We start from the raw sequence: 18795 nt of genomic DNA, 5'->3' as shown, positions 1-18795 counted from the left end.
GATGGAGGTTTCGGCTCGGGCTCTAGAGGACATGGCGTTTCGGGAGGATTTGCACCAGGCCATTGCAGAATTCTTTCACCTGAATGCGGCATCCGTCCCTAGCCCAGGTGTTGTATGGGAAACCTTTAAGGTGTTTCTACGGCGTTGGTGTATGTCGCAAGAGGGAGGGGTCCTGAAAAGCATCCGCAGAGCAATTCCTCTTAAAGAGAAAGAAATTAAAAATATGGAGCTCCTTCAGGAAAGGGCGAACTCCCCCTCGCTTCAAGCAGACCTGGCAGCGAAAAGACGGGAAATCCGTTCTCTAATGGATGGGGATGAGAGATTCCTAGGCGATCCCATTGCTGCGGCGAGATACAGGGAGGGAGATCGTCCGAGTAGAACCCTTGCCTGGGCCATTAGATAGAAGAGTCGCTTGGAACCCATAGTAGAAGTGGAACCCCCTGTGGGAGAGCCTACCAAGGATGCATTGGGGATAAATGGGATATTTCACCAATACTATGAGAAGTTGTATACTGCCCATGGTAATGCGGGGCACGATGATATCACTCAATACCTCGATAGGGTTGCTCTGGGTTGGATCGACTCGGAGATTGGGGCGCTCCTTAACAATCCCCCCACAGAAGATGAACTCTGTAAAGTGATTAAGTCACTCCCAAACGGTAAGGCCCCGGGAACGGGTGTGGGATAATGGCTGAACTATACAAGGCCTTCCTACACCTGCTTATCCCCCACCTATGCAATATGTTTGAGGAGGCGACGTCCTCTGGGGTGCTTCCGGAATCCACCCGGACTGCTTTGGTCATGGTACTACTCAAGCCTAACAAAGACCTCAAAAAATGCTCATCTTATCGCCCCTTGTCACTGATAAATACTGACAATATAATCTTTGCAAAATTGGTCGCGGGCCGGCCTCTTCCCCACATGCCCGCTGTGATCCGGGATGATTTACTCAGAATAACCTGCAAAGATTATTCACCCTGATACATAATGTGAATCCGGATGTCCCTATCGCCGTTGTACCTTGGATGCGGAGAAGGCATTTGATTCGGTTGAATGGCCTTTTCTGTTCAAGGTCCTCCGACGCAAGTGCGTAGGTACCACGTTCCTTCACTGGATACGGCTTCTCTACTCGGCCCGCATGCCCTGGTGTACACACATGGAATTCAAACTACTCCCATTTATCCAACTTGTGGCACCAGGCAGGGATGCCCTTTTCCCCCCCTCTTATACGCCTTGGCCATTAAGCCGGTGGCTTGCGCCCTGAGAGAGTTCCTCTCCCACCGCGGAGTAACAATTCGCTCACATGTATCTATTGTCTCCCTCTATGCAGACGATATGTTGTTATATATAAAACACCCTCGGACTAACCTACGGCCCGTGATGGAGGAGATAGCTACATTTGGGGCATTGTATGGCTTACAAATAAACTGGTCTAAATCCGAGGTGCTTCTGCTCACAACAGGGGTCGCTCCGCAAGATGTGTCCAAGGGCTAAAATTGCCCTAGTGAAAAAAGATACATTTTCACTACATTTTTGCACCAGGGCAAACTTTGCCCTGATGCAAAAATGCATCAACAATGTATCTTTTTAGCACTAGGGCAATTTTAGCCCTGGTGCTTTTAATATGCCAAACTGCACTTGTCAAGGTGCAATGTTTTTTAATGTGTCCCAGTGTTTTTAAAAATAGGGCAAACTTTGCCCTAGTGCTAATACCGTGCAAACTTTGCACTTCCACCAGTGCAAAGCTTCTGTAATCTGGCCCCAGGTAGAGAGCCAGGGAACAGCGAGGGCCGATCACCAGACACTATTGGGCATGTCTCCCTCTTAGTGCCCTTCTAACTGTGCTCAACCTCACTCAGAGACACTAGTTCACTGAACCTCGTAGTTTCTCCATCATCAACCTTTACTCTTCCCAATAGTTCCCTCTTTCCAATCCCCCCAACCCACTCCCCGCATCCTTGTCTTGTCTTCTGCGGTGCGTTGATGCACTATACAAGAAACTCACACACATGCCGTCCATGCTAGAAAGACTCAAAACCTTAGTCTCCTTTTATACATTAGAAAATCATCAACTATTGACAACGTACACTGTAGTCAGACTAGAGAAATCCCTGCCTGCTAGATATCACTTAATGGCACAGAACTGAAGCATTCCTCCGTGGCCTTACCCTGAGGTTGCGTGGGACTGAGAGGCATTCTGTTGGGAGGGACAGCATTGTACATTGCTGTATTATAATGTTTCCCCATAAACACTTACATGAACATTTTTCTGGGCAGCGTTATTTCTGCACTTGAATACTTCTATGCGGCGTATACCATACACAATTTTAATGTCTCCCCTTGAACACTTTGTATGTGTATGCAATTATTTGTGAAAGAACCCAGTGCTCTAAAAAGACGCAGTGAAGGTCATACGGTGCATGGGCAATGGGTAATCAAACCCATTGGCAGGTTCTTTCCAATAGTTCAGCCTGGACATTACAGATGATATATAAACATACAAAAAGTATTCACTAATTTTGTGCATTGCATTTTAATGGTGAATGTTAAATATAATTGATTATTGATTGATTGGACGATGCACGACCCTGGTGTTGAAGGGGGGTGATGGACAGTTTTAAAGGGGATGGTCCAGTTGGACATATGGTATGTACTTATCAAACAGCTCCATTTATAGCTTATTGCAGTTTGCTGTAGTTGGGCAGGGTGGAGGATCAAGTGGGAGGGATGTTGCCTTTCAGGGGCAACTTGTATTGATAGGAGGTTAATTTAAAGAGAAATCTTAAAACCCCCTTTGATGAGCTGCCATCTGGCAAGGGTGTGAAAGCCCTGGCATTTTGGATTTTTATTAAATAATAAAAGGATTGGGTGATTCCATCTCCAAAACTCCAACCTGCTGATTAGATTCCCCTTTTAAAAGCCCCAAGCCAAAAGCATGGCGTGTAACTGTGTCCAGCTGTGTCAGTTTCCTGATTTGCAGCACCCGCTCTTCTATTGAAGGTGTCTCAGTTACTAGTCCCCAGGGATCTGTCATTCATGTGGCCAGGACATGGCCATCGCTATTGGATCCAGTTCCTGGGGGTGGACCAGTGCAGGGTGATCACCTGGATGCGGGGTCTTCGGGGTGGGGAAGTGGGAAACCGAAGGGTGAGATGTGATATTCCCTTCCTTATGACACCTTTTACCCATCCTGTCCAGTAGGATATTTATAAACTCTACCCACCCTTCCCCCACTTTCCAACACAAATACTTTCTTACAACGTGAGCGACAACGAACTAATACCAGAGCCGTTACCTGGCATGTCCCAACACAAGGGTCAGACAGAGTCAGGCAAATGCCGACAACAACACACACCTGACTGCCCTTTCTGTTTCCTAATGGAATAAAAGGCAGAGGACAAGAGCACACTTTCAGCAAGGCTGAATGCACGAGGAAGCAACTATTCCAGGATTGCAGTTCAAACGAAGGTGAAAGGCGGTGAGACCTGAAAGGACGTCAAGGAGGGAGTTGCCCTTACCCTTCTCAACCCAGACCCGCAATTTCCCTGACAAACAAAACATAAGACCGGGAATCGCAGCTGGCGAATGGTGTGACGGGTGTCAACAGTACATGGAACCCTCCCGCACTGATAGCCAGGACGGGAAGACACGGTTGCTATCGTGGTACCGTCCTTGACTCCAGTGGCAAAAGAAACACTGACAAGTTCAGCACAGCCGATGAGTCGGAAGAACCTGATAGTGTGCCAGACGTTAAGCTCAACCGCACAGTGGCAACATTAAGAAGATTAAGATGCAGAGGTCTTTTGTGAACAAACTTGGTGCCAGAGATAGAGTGGTCCGGCGCCACGTGGGCGCTCTTTTGGAAGTCTCTAGCTGGTACCCCTCTCCTGAACAAAGAGACTGTGTTGAACTAAAAGTGTATTGAAAATACAAGTACCAAAAAGCCATAAGGAAGGCCGGTGTGAGGTATCAAGGTGGGAATACAAGTATCAAGCCAAACCCCTTGTAAAATCGAAAGTCCACGACACGTTGCAGAGGTTTTGACGATTGTGAAATTGTTAACCTGACTGAGGGAATTAGGAAACAGGCGTTTACACCCGGGAGAGGGGAACGCTGTACGAACTGTGTTTTTGTGAATAAACACGCCCTTTCCATAGGCTAACAGAGTGACCCAGCGAGATGTGATCACACTTCGGAAGTCTTTGTTTAAAATTGGCAAGTGCTATGAAAGGTCTGAGCCTGGATGAGGGGGACCTAACGGAAACCTAGGTGGTTGTTTAAAAAGACATTGAGGATTTGAATATTACAAATAAGGAGATATTGATTGAAAAGCGATAGTGAACCAGATTGAGGGATGCCAAGAGAAAAGTTTTGAAGAAGCTAAGTGAACAACATTGTGACGACAAGTATGAACCCGACTGAGGGATGTCCACAGTGAGAGGTTGGTCTGAGCCCGATTGAGGGAGGCTTACGATTGAGAGAAGGATCGGAGCCCGGCTGAGGGGGATCTAAGAGTGAAGGGTAATCACCTGATGTGAAGATTAGCAGAAGGAACTTTTGTTTTGTTATTTTGCCATATCAGGCCCTCTGAAGCAAGAGACTTTGCATGAGAAGAAACTTGGGCACAGAAGGTCCTGATATAGAGAAAAGGAACTGTAATCTTGTGCCAGAGAAGTCCAGGAGTGTGCTGTGCTCAAGAGTCCCACCTTGTCCCGTGCTAAAAACGTGGGGAAGGGAGACCCCGTCCATAACATCCTGACCTATCATTTTTGTGAATACTTCTTTCTTTTCTTGTAAAACATTATCCCACACTATTTTGTAGCATAGCGGTAATGATTGCCAATGGTTTCTTTTATAGTGCCTTTTTATTTGACTAAACTCTACTGGGACTGTATTATTATTATTTGATGGTTGTGGCTTGCTCCCATCTTAGATTTAGGTTTAGATTAGGCATTTATCTCACCCATTTTACTGTTTAAATAAACACCCTTGAACTGTGATCACCTGTGTCTGTCTTGCTTTGATACCATGCCTTCCTTACAAGTCCCATTCAATTTGATACCAAACATGTGTCCAGTAGGCCCAGTTCAGCTGTGGACCAGTTATGTGCATTCCCCCCAGACAAGACTCACCCCAACCCACTGGGAGGCCTTTGGCCATGCAAGATTGCTTCTCTTTGTTCCTTTGTAAGGGCAGGGAACACCCTGTCTCCAGGGACAGCCACACCGCATGGAGCTGGCATGGGAACTGGAATCAAGAGGCACACCCATTCACAAAGAGCCAGGCCTCGCACCAGGGTGCTGCATTTCTAAAGGCATTTGTTCTTAGAGAGAACAGAAGGGGGAGTGAGAGTAGTCAGGGGAACTCAGTTCAAGGGTAGGATACTGCCACCATTTGTACCTCTCTGTCTCTTTCCTATCCCATCCACTTCCTCTGGAGCAAAGCACTTTAAGTGTGACATCAGAAGGGCAAAGTCCACTCATTTCAAGGGCAGGGATTGGACTCCTAAAACAGGCTAGCTTTAGTACAATCACCTGGAGACTTTTTCTTATAAAAAAAGGGGCCTCCTGCCACTTCTCAGAATCATCTTGAAGCATCTTTGGATCATCATTTGAAAAGATTTCATTGGACCCTGCTAAGAAAGCAGTACTTTCTAAAGTACTCTAGTTGTAAGGTGATGCCAGCTGTTCCAAATCATAGAAAAGGTCTGTCCTCCTTCACCAACTACAGAGGCCTTGAGGCTGGTTATCAGGCACCTCCTGCATCTCTCATAGTGCAGGAGGAAGCTGATGCCTTTATTCCTTATTAACGTAGGAGCATCTGATACACTCCAAGATGGCCAGAATGCTGTATCCCGACCATCAAGGCTGGCTCCCCTGACCCACGATGCTCTGCCGCCTCTGAAGTTGCTCTATTGCAGCCCATTCCGCCATCTGATTGGGCAGTTGCACCAACAAGTTGGATTGACCCTGAGCCAGTAGCCTGTGCCAGCCCACCACCTAAGGCCCAATTTTAAGGCATTTTCCTAGTCTAGCCTTGTCTCATTCACCAATTTAAGAGACCTTGAGACTGGTTATCAGGCCCCTCCTGCATCTCTCCGAGTGCAGGAGGAGGCTGATGCCTTTATTACTTATTTAAAGTCAGAGCATCTGATACACTCCAAGATGGCTGAATGTTTTAATCCTGGCCATCTAGGCTGGCTCCCCGGGCCCGCAACACTCTGCCACCTCCTAGCTGCTCTATTGCAGCCCATTCCGCCGTCTGATTGGGCAGTCGCACTGACAAATTGGATTGACCCTGAGCCGGCAGGCTGTGCTAGCCCACCACCTATGGCCCACTTTTAAGGCCTTTTCCTTGTCTGGCCTTTTCCAGCCACGGACGGTGCTCCGGGGCCTTCTTTCTTCCCCGATGTTTCACTATACACTTTGCTACATGCCTAAATGTAAGGAGGCCCCCTCCTTCTGTCTTCTTTCTTCTTTCTTCCAAATCCCTCTTTCATTTTTTTCTTTACCCTCACTTTTCCCCTTAGCGCAGCTGCGCTTCTCCTTCTGCCCCTGCTCTGCCTCTCGTGTGCACTCTTTGCCCCCAACCCACTTCTTTTACATCTGCTTTGCCTCGGCCTTGGCCCTGTTGCCCTTTCCTGTGGTGGCTGGTTTCTCCCCCCCCTTTCTATCCTCCTTCTTCGCACAGCCTTGTGCAATCTTGGGGAGCCCCTACATTCCCTTCTATGCCATTCCCCCTTTTCTATCTTCATCCCCGCTCTTCCTGACTCACCTTTCATTTCCTGCTGGGCTGCTCCCAATGGTAACCCTCACTCTCTTGCCCTCTTCTTACCCTACCCTCCTTTCCTCCCCTTTCTTTCTCCTCCAAGGATGTTATTTTGGGGTTGCTAGGGGTCACATCTGTAACCCCTGAGGTCTCCCTTGCTACCCCTGCAAGAAAACCATTTTTTTTTAATGGAAGCTTCTGTGCTGTCGGCAGCACCATGTAGCTCTTTGTTTCTGGAGTGGCTGGCTTTCTTTTACGGGCCTCTTAAAAAAACAGGGGGTTCCACAAGTATAACACTTTGAGCAGTAACCCTAAAAAAGAAAGAATAGAAATAACAAATAATTTGTCTTTCTGGAATGCTGTACAATAATTGATAGACTCAGGCATACTTCAGGGGTCAGTCACTGATTTAATCTGTTCTTCAACACAACAAATTCACAATGCAGAGAAAAAACTCAAAAAAAAATTTAGGACCTCATTACACGGAGCGTCATGGTTCCTGCCGGTAAAATACCGGCACGCCTTGGTGGAAAGGGGAATTACCACCCTATTCCAAGGTTGGCGGGGAGGTAAGTCCCCCTTCCCCCATTGCCCTTCCCCATTCCCATTTTTGCCCCATCGGGCTCTATGGGAATGGGGAATGCGCTAATTACGGTACCGCAAATTGCGGTACTGTAATTAGCTCCCTGGTCCCTTTGCGGGTTGGTTTTTAACGCCTGCAAAAAGCAGGCGTTAAATTCCCCAACCCGCAAAGGGACCTCGTAGTAAGGCGGTAAGGATTTACCGGTACCGGGAAAATACCGGTACCGGTAAACCCTTACCGCCATCCGTGTAATGAGGCCCTTAGAGTGGAATAAGCATCCATTTCGGACTATGTGTTTTTCTTTTCGCAAGTTGCAGTTGTAGCATGTTTTTTTCTGACGCTGTCTCTGTTACGTTCATCACAAGACATTCCATCTCAGTGTCCTCAGTCACTTGATTAGCTTAGAAGAAAAAAGTCCAGAGGAGTTTAATTTATAAACAAAGTATCAAAAAGGATTTTATTGTGCCTAATACATCATTTGAAAAGACAAATTAATTGTGACTTAATCAGCACTTAGTACATTATTTACATTGCAGGAGAATTAAGAACATCGTAATCCATACAATTCATACAGTTGACAATAAATCATTCACTCATTCGTCCACAAAAAGCTGCCATACATACACATTCTATAAAGTTTATATACCCAACGTCAATACATATGTGATAAAGCCTGTTAAAAATCATAGCTCACAGATTTAGTTTTATAAAGTGCATTCAATGTACAGGACCACTATAATTGTGACAAAAGTGGTCAGCTCCTAGAGTGGATCAATTAAATATACAACATGATCACATCCCCAATTTCTCGACCAGTTTCGAAGTATGTAAATCACTTAACAACGTCTTTATCAGGAAAACAAGATTACACTTATAGCTAGAAGGGGTAGCTTCCCAAAGTATCAGAAACTTCAACAGCAGTGGCCAACCAGGCCAAGGGTCAACAATATCACATTTACAAAGGGGAGGGTGGTGCCATTGTCATCACAAAAATCGAAAGATCGATAAGATCGCGAGTCCCAAGGCAATAGTCAAATCGGGGCATCTCAGGTATGAACAAGCACTGAAATCATGGTGTTAGACACATATCTTCTAGAAGGTCTCCTCACAAGGCAAAGCAGCAGTAAAGTACCGGAGCCTCTCAACAAGCGTCGCTGACTTTCTACCATCTGATATTAGCACGTACTTCACTGGTTGAAAGTTGAGGATAGGATCCTTTTCAAATCCCTAACTCTGGTCCATAGCTGTCTGCATGGTATCGCCCTAGCCTACCTTAAGGAGAAAATTGTTCAATATGTACCCAATCATGCCCTGTGGTTGGAGACCCTAGGCATGATTACAGTACCTGCCCATAAATGAGCAACTGGGCTGGGAAGGGCCTTTCCGGTGCTGGCGGCAATAAAATGGAACAGCCTCCCACTAGCCATTCGACTGGAATCCAGTTACATGGATTTCTACTCAAGTGAGGGTAGTTCTCTACACAGGAAGTTTAGCTAGGTCAGGTCCGCTGTCCCGTACTTTTTATGTCGTAACTTTGTGTTCATGTTTATATGCCCCGATGCCTGCAGGCTTTCAGCACTTTATAAGCTTATAAATAAATAAATGGTATCCACTACACAGAGTGTCATTTGCTTTCTGACTTTGAGAACATTCAGACATGTAATTGCTCATTTTACTATAGCCGGTAAGATAGCCGAAGGCCTGTAAAATAGCTCAGTGGGTTGAGCGCTTGCTTCTGCAATGTGTGTTTGTGATCTGCATGTTGCAGCTTCGAATCCTGGCATGGCCAACTCAGCCGTCCATCCTTCTGAGGTTGATAAATGAGTACCAGCACAGGTTGGGTGATATTTTATGTTTATTTGTTCTATATATAGCGCTTAAGCATAAGTGCTCTATAATAACACATAATTATTAAGGTTCCATGTGTTAAAATCGAGGCAAAAATGGCTGTTTACACCAAAAAACACGGCAAAAAGGCAGTGGTTTTGCTGCCGCAATTCATGTAATGGATGCGGACAACACCCGGACCCATTATACCATTTAAACGTAGCGGGGGACCCCCAAGCAATCCCCGCTTTCCTTAAATGGTATAATGGGTACACTTTCAGTGGGTCAAACCATAGCATTTTTGCCGTGATTCTTTTTACAGATTACTTTTTTGCTGTGATTTTATTACTGCACACCATTATTATTTGGCATTGGATGTCTGCTTGCATTCATAGTAATTTGGTAATATGGACCGATGCACACTGATATGAATGATACATATGGTGATCCATTCTTGTATGAAATGTATATCACATTGCAGTTATATCGTAACCATATTTTTCGTAGTGTACTTAGGAACAATGCTATTTGATGCCACTTCCTGTTTTGTCAAGGGGTGAAAGGTCATGTTCCATTGCTTCCCATGATGTCACTTCATGATGGGATCAAATGCCATCTCTTCCTGTGATGTCATCAGAGGTCAAGGGCCATGTGATGTCACTTCCACTGCCCCAGGCATTTTGATGAAATGGCGTCCCTGTTCTCCCCTCCATCCTCTTTTTGCTGTTTCCGATCTCCTCTTTACACTAGCCTGCCTTCCCTTCCTTTTCCCTCTACCCTCTTCCTTTTTCACCCCGCAACCTGCAGCCTTCTCTTCTCATCCTGCCTCTCTCACCTTCCTAACCTACAGTCCCACCCTTGTCGTGCACACTCTTCCCTGAATGCCTCGCACCCTCTTACCTTTCCGGGCACCTTTCCCTCTCTCTGGCTCCTCTGGGCTTGTGGGATGCATTGACCCACTAGGCTCTGCCCTGTGACATCACTGTGTGCTGGTGGCACCAGAACCAACAAAATGGCCTCAAAAAGCCCAAAAGCCCAATCCACATAAGCACACAATGTCAGGAAAAGCAGATTTCATCACAAGAATATCCACATTAAAAAGTGTGCTGGTCTGTAAAATTTGTCAGAAATGGGCGCAGTACCGCTGGCCGCCTGTGTGATAGCTGTCAGTTAATTACATTGGAAGCTTAACTTGTGCAGTTAAAATAACATGGTCGAAATTAAGGGACTTGCTATCAAAAACAATATAAAGCCCAGGAACTCCCAGTCAGGTGTTAATGAAAAGGGGAGGGTATTTTGCTCTGCTGCTCTGGGGAAGAGACAAAAGACTCCCTTGATTGAAAAGATATGCAGATGCAACTGTCAACAGAAACTCCTGCCAAAGGACAGAGGGGGGGATTGCTCTTGACCCACCAAAACTTTTGGGCGGGGACAGACAGTTATGTTGTACTCTTAAAGAACAAGAAAGTATATTTTTGAAAAGGACTGACAGAGGACCTTGCAAAAGTGTACAAATGTGTAAAATGACAGTATTGTTAATATAAAAATTCTGGTCACGTTTTAAAACTACTCAGAACTCTGTGCTATGTTCAGGGACATGACTACAGAATATGTGCTTTTGTAGCAATTGTAGCGATGCCACAAACATGAAACTTCACATGATTATGCCCAGATATCATGCGCACATATGTGTAAAAATGTGGCCAAATCTGACATTGGGTACCAGACCACCCAATCTGTGATATCAATATGCTGTTCCTAGCAAGTGTGTAAAATTGTAAATATGTCTTGTATGAAAAATAGATGTTCTGTGTAGAAACAAAGGGGAGGTTCTCCCTGGATCATAAAACACAGCGTCACCATGACACTCTGTTTTCGTCTCAAATCAGGGGAGAGGAAATACCCTAACCAATAGAATATCTAGGGGGTGTGCCTAGTAGAAGTCAGCATACCCACCCTTTTAGAAAATACATAAATAGAGACAGCTTAGGACCGCACACACACACACATTCACCCACCATCCGATTGCTGGCAGAGCACTTTGCAAGAGAAATCCATATTCCAGACTCCAGAACTTTGAAAGCAGAAAGGCACACTTCCAAAGCTGAACCATTCTCAGCTTGGCCTTTAAAAAATTGAGAAACCAGATTTTACCCCCGACCTCTAAGGGGAACAACAACAAGAACAGCCTGGCTGAGCTGTGCTGCTTTCTTGCTCAGAATTTGTGCCAGAATCCAGAGCTCCAACCCAGTAGAGCAGAGCTGTGACCAGATAGCTGCGAACCAGAACCAACCCGTCAGATCCAGTCCGATTCCGCCGTGCAGTGTCCAGAGTGCATTGCTGATCGCAGAACCAGAGCGCCTTGAGTCTAGTCCGGTGTGCAAAATTCGAGTCCAGAAAGTCTCCCTGACCCGATCCCTGACGGGTCCATTCCAAACAGTGGTAGTGAGTATCCATAGCATAGGATTGTCGCTAGCAAATATCTTATCCATAAGTAATCCCATTCTATTATATCCAGAACAGAATTGTAGAAAATCTTTTGTCTTACCCAAAAACCTCCACAAAAACCTTCATAACTTCTTCACCATGTATGCTAGAAATGAAATTTAAGTGTCAAATTGAAGCTTTCCAACACACCCAAAACTGCATCCCAAATCATTATAGTTTTTCTGTAATCGCGCTTATCGAGCGCGGAAAAGTTTGCCGCTAATTTTTCGCTTGGCTCAAATCTCTCACGTGTGAAATAGCTGTTCATTGCATCCGACCTCAGAATTAAGTTTTCAACCTGCTAGTTACTTAATAATCATTGCTAGTGTTTATCTGAAACCATACAAAGCGGCTCCCACTAGTATTGAAACCATTTTAGTGAATTAAATCCATTTTCAGTGTTTTACCCATCCATTCAAAGCCACATTCAAAACCATTTTGACAAGTTGCAATCATTCCTGTTTTTCTCTTTGTTTTCTGGGGGAAATTGGGATTGATACTGTGTTGTTGGATTCTGTATTCCCGAACCCTGTTTCTCTCCTTCCATCTCTTTATACTGCATATTGGGGGGATTGAGTAGTGTGAAGGGGGAAAGAGTAATCACATTGCATTTTAATTGAACCCACACAAAAGTATTATTTCTATTCTGCATTATTTTTCCTATCAGTACTCTGTGTGATTAGAGATTTATTGCGACATCACCCCATTGGTGATCATTCTATAAACCATTAAATAGTGTGATATATATATATTCTGAAAATACCTAAAATAAATCTTTTTAACTTTGCAAAACAGCCTGCTTCCTGGTTCAGTGTGACCGGGGGGGATTCAAAGAGAGGGGCGTGATATAAGCGTGTATCATTCAGAAATAAAAGAACTTATAGACATAAATAAATAATTAAGGGTTCCAGCTGTGTATCACACGCTAGGCGTTGACTTAGGTGGAGTGCCGGGTTGAAATCACGTACAGGCTTCTATGGTATAGCTTGAGTTTCTTCACCTTGATTTCTTTCACTCTTACCTTCCTCCTGATCAGGCTGAATTTCCTCACAGCCCTCCCTGTGCACCACTCCTCTCCTACCTAGAGCTTCATGTTGACTTTTGCAGCTACGCTACACACCGTCCCTTTCCTACCTGTACCATCCTGTTGACATTTGCAGCTATGCTGCACACCGCACTTTACTACCTGGACCCTCCTGTTGACTTTTGCAGTCCGCGTTATAAATGCCTTATCATATCATACCATATCATATCATATCTTGCTGTTCATTGCACCATACCGGCCTGCATTAAAGTTTAGTCCTTTTTTCACAGCCTTGCTGTGTACTGCACGTTAACTGTTGTATCATTGTGTTTACCTCTGCTGTGTTGCATTCATTTATGCTGTTACCTTTGTGGCCTGCGACACCTCAAGGTCTATGTCTTCCTACCTACACACTTGTTATACCCCCTCCTCTGTGCACCTGTTCCGTAGCACTCCCTTGCTTGGCTCCTAATTGTTTACCTTTACTGTTTTTATCCTCTCTGTTGTTTTCACATATCTCCTTCCTCATGCCCCTTCCTCTGAGTTCAGCACTTCACATCCCTAATGCTACAACTGCTTGTCTGAATGCCTGATGTAACCCTTCAGTCCATGAGGTGTGGCCTTTCCAGGTTGCAGCCACTCTTACTTGCGTAGTCTTCACCTGTGCCTGTGTGGCTGATGTAGCTCCTCAGTCCACGAGGTGTGGCTGTTCCAGGTTGCAGTCACTCTTACCTGCTTTACACAATTGCATATCTGGTTCCCTGAGTGCAATTGACCTACTTGTTTCTGCACTTAAATTGTTTCTGTTTTGTACCTCTCACCTCTCCCTCCCTTTTATGTTTAGCACTTGCACGTTCCAAATCGTCTCACGACCTAGTCAGAATGCTATTTTCTTGTCTTCATTCCCTCCCCCTTCCTGCAGTTCCCCTACACCCCCTTTCTCCTGCTCTCATTCTTTAGCACTTGCACATTCCGAATGCTTCAAGACCTTTTAAGAAAGTTTTTTCTAGTTTTATTCCTTTCCCCACCTGTCTCGATGCTCCTTGAAGCACCATTTTAGCTGTATAGTGCTAATTACAAATAAACAATAAATAAAAATAAATATAAATCCCCAGGGACCATTGGGGATTAACTCTGCGGCTGGGCGATAGACCTGTCTCTCTGCCAACCACCCTGTAGCCTAGGGCCTGATCATGTTGCAGGTTCCCTGAAGGTGTGTTCCAGCCTCACCAGTGTTTGGGAGCCCGAGCTAAGCACTAACATTGGCCTTTGAGACCCTGGAGTGGGACGCACACCACCGATGACCCACTCCGAGCCGTAACTCAAGCACACTTGTTGCAGAGCAATCTAGCAGGATCCTTCAACGCTGCCCTTTGGTGTCCATTGTTCTCTGAACCACTGTCCGCTGTTTGACTTCTTCATAGTCGCTCCTGCAAGTTAATCGATCCAACTCTGGTGTTCCCCAAACAGTGACCGCTGAGCCTGTGCACAGAATCCACTCATCTGCACATCTTGGTACCAGCTCACCGTCGTCGAGCTGCAACTACTGACTGAACCTGGGGACCAACTGATCTGGACAGCACGAGTAGACGATTTGAGACCACAGCCACCATTGCCAGTTTGCTGCTGGGCCATCGCGACTGCAGTATCCTCCGCACCGAGAATCCTGGTTCCACACCATTGAGCCACCAAGACATTTGCAAAGGTACGGCTGACCGATATCTGCCCTCCCCCGCAAGTCTTTCTTTGGAGACTCGATAGGACCTTTTAATCGCCTTTTGCAAATTTGTGGTCTTTTGATTGGTTTTCTCCTCTCGTCTCGTAACCCAGAGCGCTGCATCTATTCTATCTGTGCATATTCTGTGTTTCTTCGATGAGGGTGGGCTTTTACAGTGTTTTCCGGTTAGTTTGTATTGTATATCATGTGTCTGATTAAAGTATATATTTTTTATAGAACCTTGATTGAATATTCCTTATGAGTATAGCCTTCACTCGGCCCACACTAACACAAAAAGCAAAGGATGTATATCTCTTGACTGTGCCTGTTTTACCTTTATGATTGAGTGGACTCTTGGTTTGTAGAAGTGTGAGGGCTGAGTGGTCGTTTAGCCTCTACTCACACTTGTACTCCCACAGGGCAGAAGTCACTTCATCACACTGCCTACTCACCACATGGATGATATTGCGTTCAAGGGGTAAGAAGTTTCAAAGGAAGGGAATCACGGGAGACAGAATGAGTAAAAGCAGGAGGCAGAGCAGGGTGGGCAGCGATGGTGAGGCTGAGGAGGACTTGAGCTAGAAGAGAGCCAGAGGCAAACTAGCAGGATATAGCATCAGTCTGGTTATAACATTTTCAGAATTTTTATGTGGTGGGTTGAGATCAAACCCCCAACCTTTCAGGTACCATCCACATGCACTGTGCCACTAAGACATGAAGAAACAGAAATGCCTGTCATATCAATCGGAGCCATAACTCCTTTTGTATTAACATCCATCCATCCCAATTTAAAACCACACATTTTATGAGCATGATCAGTGCTGGAAATACTGTGGGGGGAGGAAGCGGGCGTTCGGATGGGGGGGAAGTCCAGTGGCATAGTGAGGGGGTGGTCCTTTATTTATTTAGGGGCAGCTCATCCATAATTGACTAAGGGGCGCTGACCGACCAGGTCTTGGCCCCCTCTTGCCCATTATTGAGGAGCCAGCTGTAAAGACTGGAGGGGGTGTCTGTACTTCCGCTCTCTATATGGTACAGGAGAGGCACAGAGGACCCCAGCCAAGATTCTCTATTATTGGTAACATAGTCGAGCAATCAAGGCCTAGCTTCTCAGGAGGTGATGCAGGCTGGTTCTTAAGTACAGTGCAGTCCCCGAACCCCCACAAAGGAATGTCCACACACTGTATTATTGAAAACACAGTCTTTATATAATTAATATTCAAAGGTATGTACACGATCACAATAACACACTTTGTACTCGGAAATCAACAATGATAAATATATACAATTCTAAAGTGGTACCACCAATGTTATCAAATCTCATTAAAGTTCATCAACTGTACGGTTAAAATGTCACACAGATCAATAACGAGGAAACCAGCAATAGAGATAGGAAGGAACGTAAATTGGTTGAAACAATAGGCAGAATGCTGGCCTATACCGATGGAGACAGTTCTGTGTGGAGATCCCCCCACCTCGACAACCTGTAAAATAAAGATATATAGCACAAGCCCAGTCCATATATTGTTCAATAGCCTTATTCCCTCCTATAATGTTTTACCCCCCCATTGTACCTGGTGGAGCAGAGTTCTTCGAAGACGAGTCGAAGGATCCTACTTGAGTGACTCCCTTTAAAGCAGGAGCCACGGATCGTCGAGAGGCGTCGAAGATGGTGAACGTATCATCGACGGCAGCGATGAGAAGTTCAAGGGTGCCGAGACCCCGATGTCGATCCAGGCGGTGCTCGTCAGCAACGTCCTGCGAGGATGAGGTGTGCGGGGCACCTCAGCGATAGATTGTTCAGGACCGCAGAGAGTTTCGGAAGAACTGTGGCCCAGCAAGGGCGTAGAGTCGTCGAAGTCTTTGTGGCCTTCAGGTGGCGGGAAACCCACCGGCGGATTGTCCTCGGCGCGTTGGTCGTCCTCGACTTTCTCCAGCGGGACAAAGCGGTCGACGTTGCGGACAAGGGAGTCCTTGGATTCAAATGTTCTTAGGCAAAGGAGCGGGTGGCTCCGGTCGTCAGTGGCACAGCGTCAAGTGGTCCCCACGGCTTTGCAACACAACTTCGACGGGCCTCCAGCGGTTACACAAACCTGAGAACCCTGGTCGACGGCAATGGACTTCGACAGCGGCGAAGTCCGGGTGCTTTGCTTCGTTCTCCTCAGCGGTCCTGTCTCGGGTCGGCAGCCTTTCGAGGGTCTGACTTCCAGGGAGCTTCGGCGAAGGTTAGCGGTGCTCGATGGTCCCTCGGAGCACGGGAAGAGGGCGCCTTACCAGGTCCTCTCTCGGATCAGTCCTTGACGATTTCGGTAGCTTTCAGATCAGGTCGAAGCAAATACAACAGCAAGTGTTCATCTTCCAGCTGGGCTTCGAGGATCAGCAGTTCCAGTTACTCTTAAAGTGTAGACACAGCTTCTGAACGCTTCTGAACAATTTCCAGTGGTGAGAGGTCCCCAGATATACTATCTTGTCTCTCATCCACACTGCTGGGTCACTCTCAGCAGCCAATCATACAGAAGGGCATTCATGCAGTCAGTCAGCCAACAGGCACACAGTGCTTTCAGGCCATCCTCCTCCCTCTTAGACACTCACAACAAGGAATGTGGATTGGGACAAGTACCCAGCCATTCAACACTACATACTGCATTCAGGCCAGTTTCGGGCAGGGCTGTCTCAGTCTTTGTCTCTCATACCAGTAACCAGACAGCCACAACAAGAAGTGCATATTGGTCACACACTCCATTCACCCAGGTCCCACCCACAGGGCGTACCCACAACATACAGTCACTGGGAAGGCTCCAGTCAGTCTGGACTGGACTTCACAACAACACCATATATGGAACTTCCACCCAACAGCCAGTCAGGGGGAAGTGACAGAGTCAGGGCTTCCCAGGACTTTGGGAAAACAAGGTAATAGGTATTAGAAAGCAAGAGGCCACAGGGGCCATCTTGTTTTCCATCAGGAATCAACTGATTCCAATGGCAGGGCCTGGGGATCCCCAAAATGGAGGATACTCAGCGCACCTGTCAAAGTCAGAATGGAGCTGCCACCAGCCCATACCCTGCGGGCCACCCACAGGTGCCCAAAAACATACACTAGGGGCACAAGGTTGTACCTCCCACCCATGGGTGCCGTAAGGGTATCCCATGGGTCTGTTCACCAAACCAAAAGAGAGAGAGCTGCACCGCCAGGAGTCCCACGTGAACACCTGCAAAGAAAATACGACAGAACACACGATAAAAAGGCAGTAAAGGACAAGGATACGGAGGCCCTGTCCCTCCGATGAATTTCCAGCATCACACCAGCCCATTGAAATACTGAGCACTCCCTCATCAGTTTTTTTCATCTTAGGGAGCGATCTGAACTGTCAAAGGGAAACACTGTTTTACTTTGACATTTACAGTTCCCCAGCTGTGCAAGCTCAATGAGCCATGCAAGCCTAGTGGTGTTTTGCTTCATAAGCCTTGCATTGCTCATTGGCAATGCTGGCTGGGGAACTGCATGTCTGTATGTGCAAGGGGGTGCTCCTGCGCTTCTTCGCACATACATACAGAGCAGGCTGGAATGGGGCATCTCGTTACTCATGCTCAGACCCCTACACGCATGTGCAGTAACTGGGAAGCTTCCTGATTCCTGTTCATGCTAGCAGGGGCTGGAAAGGAAAGACCCGTGGCAGAAGGTACGTTTGTTTATGTTCATGTATTTTTTAATTTAAATTATGTGTATGGATGCGTGCATGCTTGGGTTGTTAGGTGAATGGATGATGGTGGATGCTCGTGCGAATGAGAGAATGCTTGCTCTGTGTATGTTGTGCAAATGTGTGTGCTTGTATGTTCATTTATTTATGATTTAAATATGTGTATGGATGCGTGTATGCTTGAGTTATTAGTGAGTGCATGATGTATGCTTGTGTGAATGAAACAGAGTGCTTGCTCTGTGTATGCTGTCTAAATGTGTGTGTTTGTATGTTAATTTATTTATATAAATATGGGTATGGATGTGTGTATGCTTGTGTTATGAGTGAGTACATGATGGGTGCTCGTGTGAATGAGACAGAGTGCTTGCTATATGTGTGTATGTGTTGTGTAAATGTGTGTGCGTTTTTGTGTTTGTGCTGGTCCAAGCTGATTTTGGCAAGTGGGGAAGGTGTGTACAACAAAGGCTCCTACTCGAGCTCTTCACTCCTCCACCTCTAACTCCCTCATGGTCAATCTCCTCCCCTCACCCTGAATTTAACTGGGAATGAATGTGCCCTTGTGGTACTAGGTTAATTACAATTTCTCTGACAATGTAGTCTGTTCTGGCTCACAGATGAGACTGAAATGTACAGCATGAGTTTAATGAATTACCTCAAGGTATAAAAAACTTGTACAAACGTTCTCCCCTTT

General features: G+C 46.1%; 1 long non-coding RNA gene across 1 annotated transcript in view; it reads left to right on the top strand.

Moving 5' to 3' along the window:
• Positions 1-18795, top strand: part of LOC138568918 (uncharacterized) — an 88113-nt gene that overhangs the window by 57244 nt on the left and 12074 nt on the right. Inside the window, exon 2 of the long non-coding RNA XR_011302997.1 lies at positions 14160-14394. This is a non-coding gene — a long non-coding RNA (uncharacterized lncRNA). The remainder of the gene's footprint in view (positions 1-14159; positions 14395-18795) is intronic.

The sequence above is a fragment of the Ambystoma mexicanum genome, chromosome 2q, assembly GCF_040938575.1.
Source record: "Ambystoma mexicanum isolate Mex_15411 chromosome 2q, UKY_AmexF1_1, whole genome shotgun sequence".
NCBI lineage: Eukaryota > Metazoa > Chordata > Amphibia > Caudata > Ambystomatidae > Ambystoma > Ambystoma mexicanum.
This window is presented reverse-complemented; position numbering and strand designations above follow the sequence as displayed.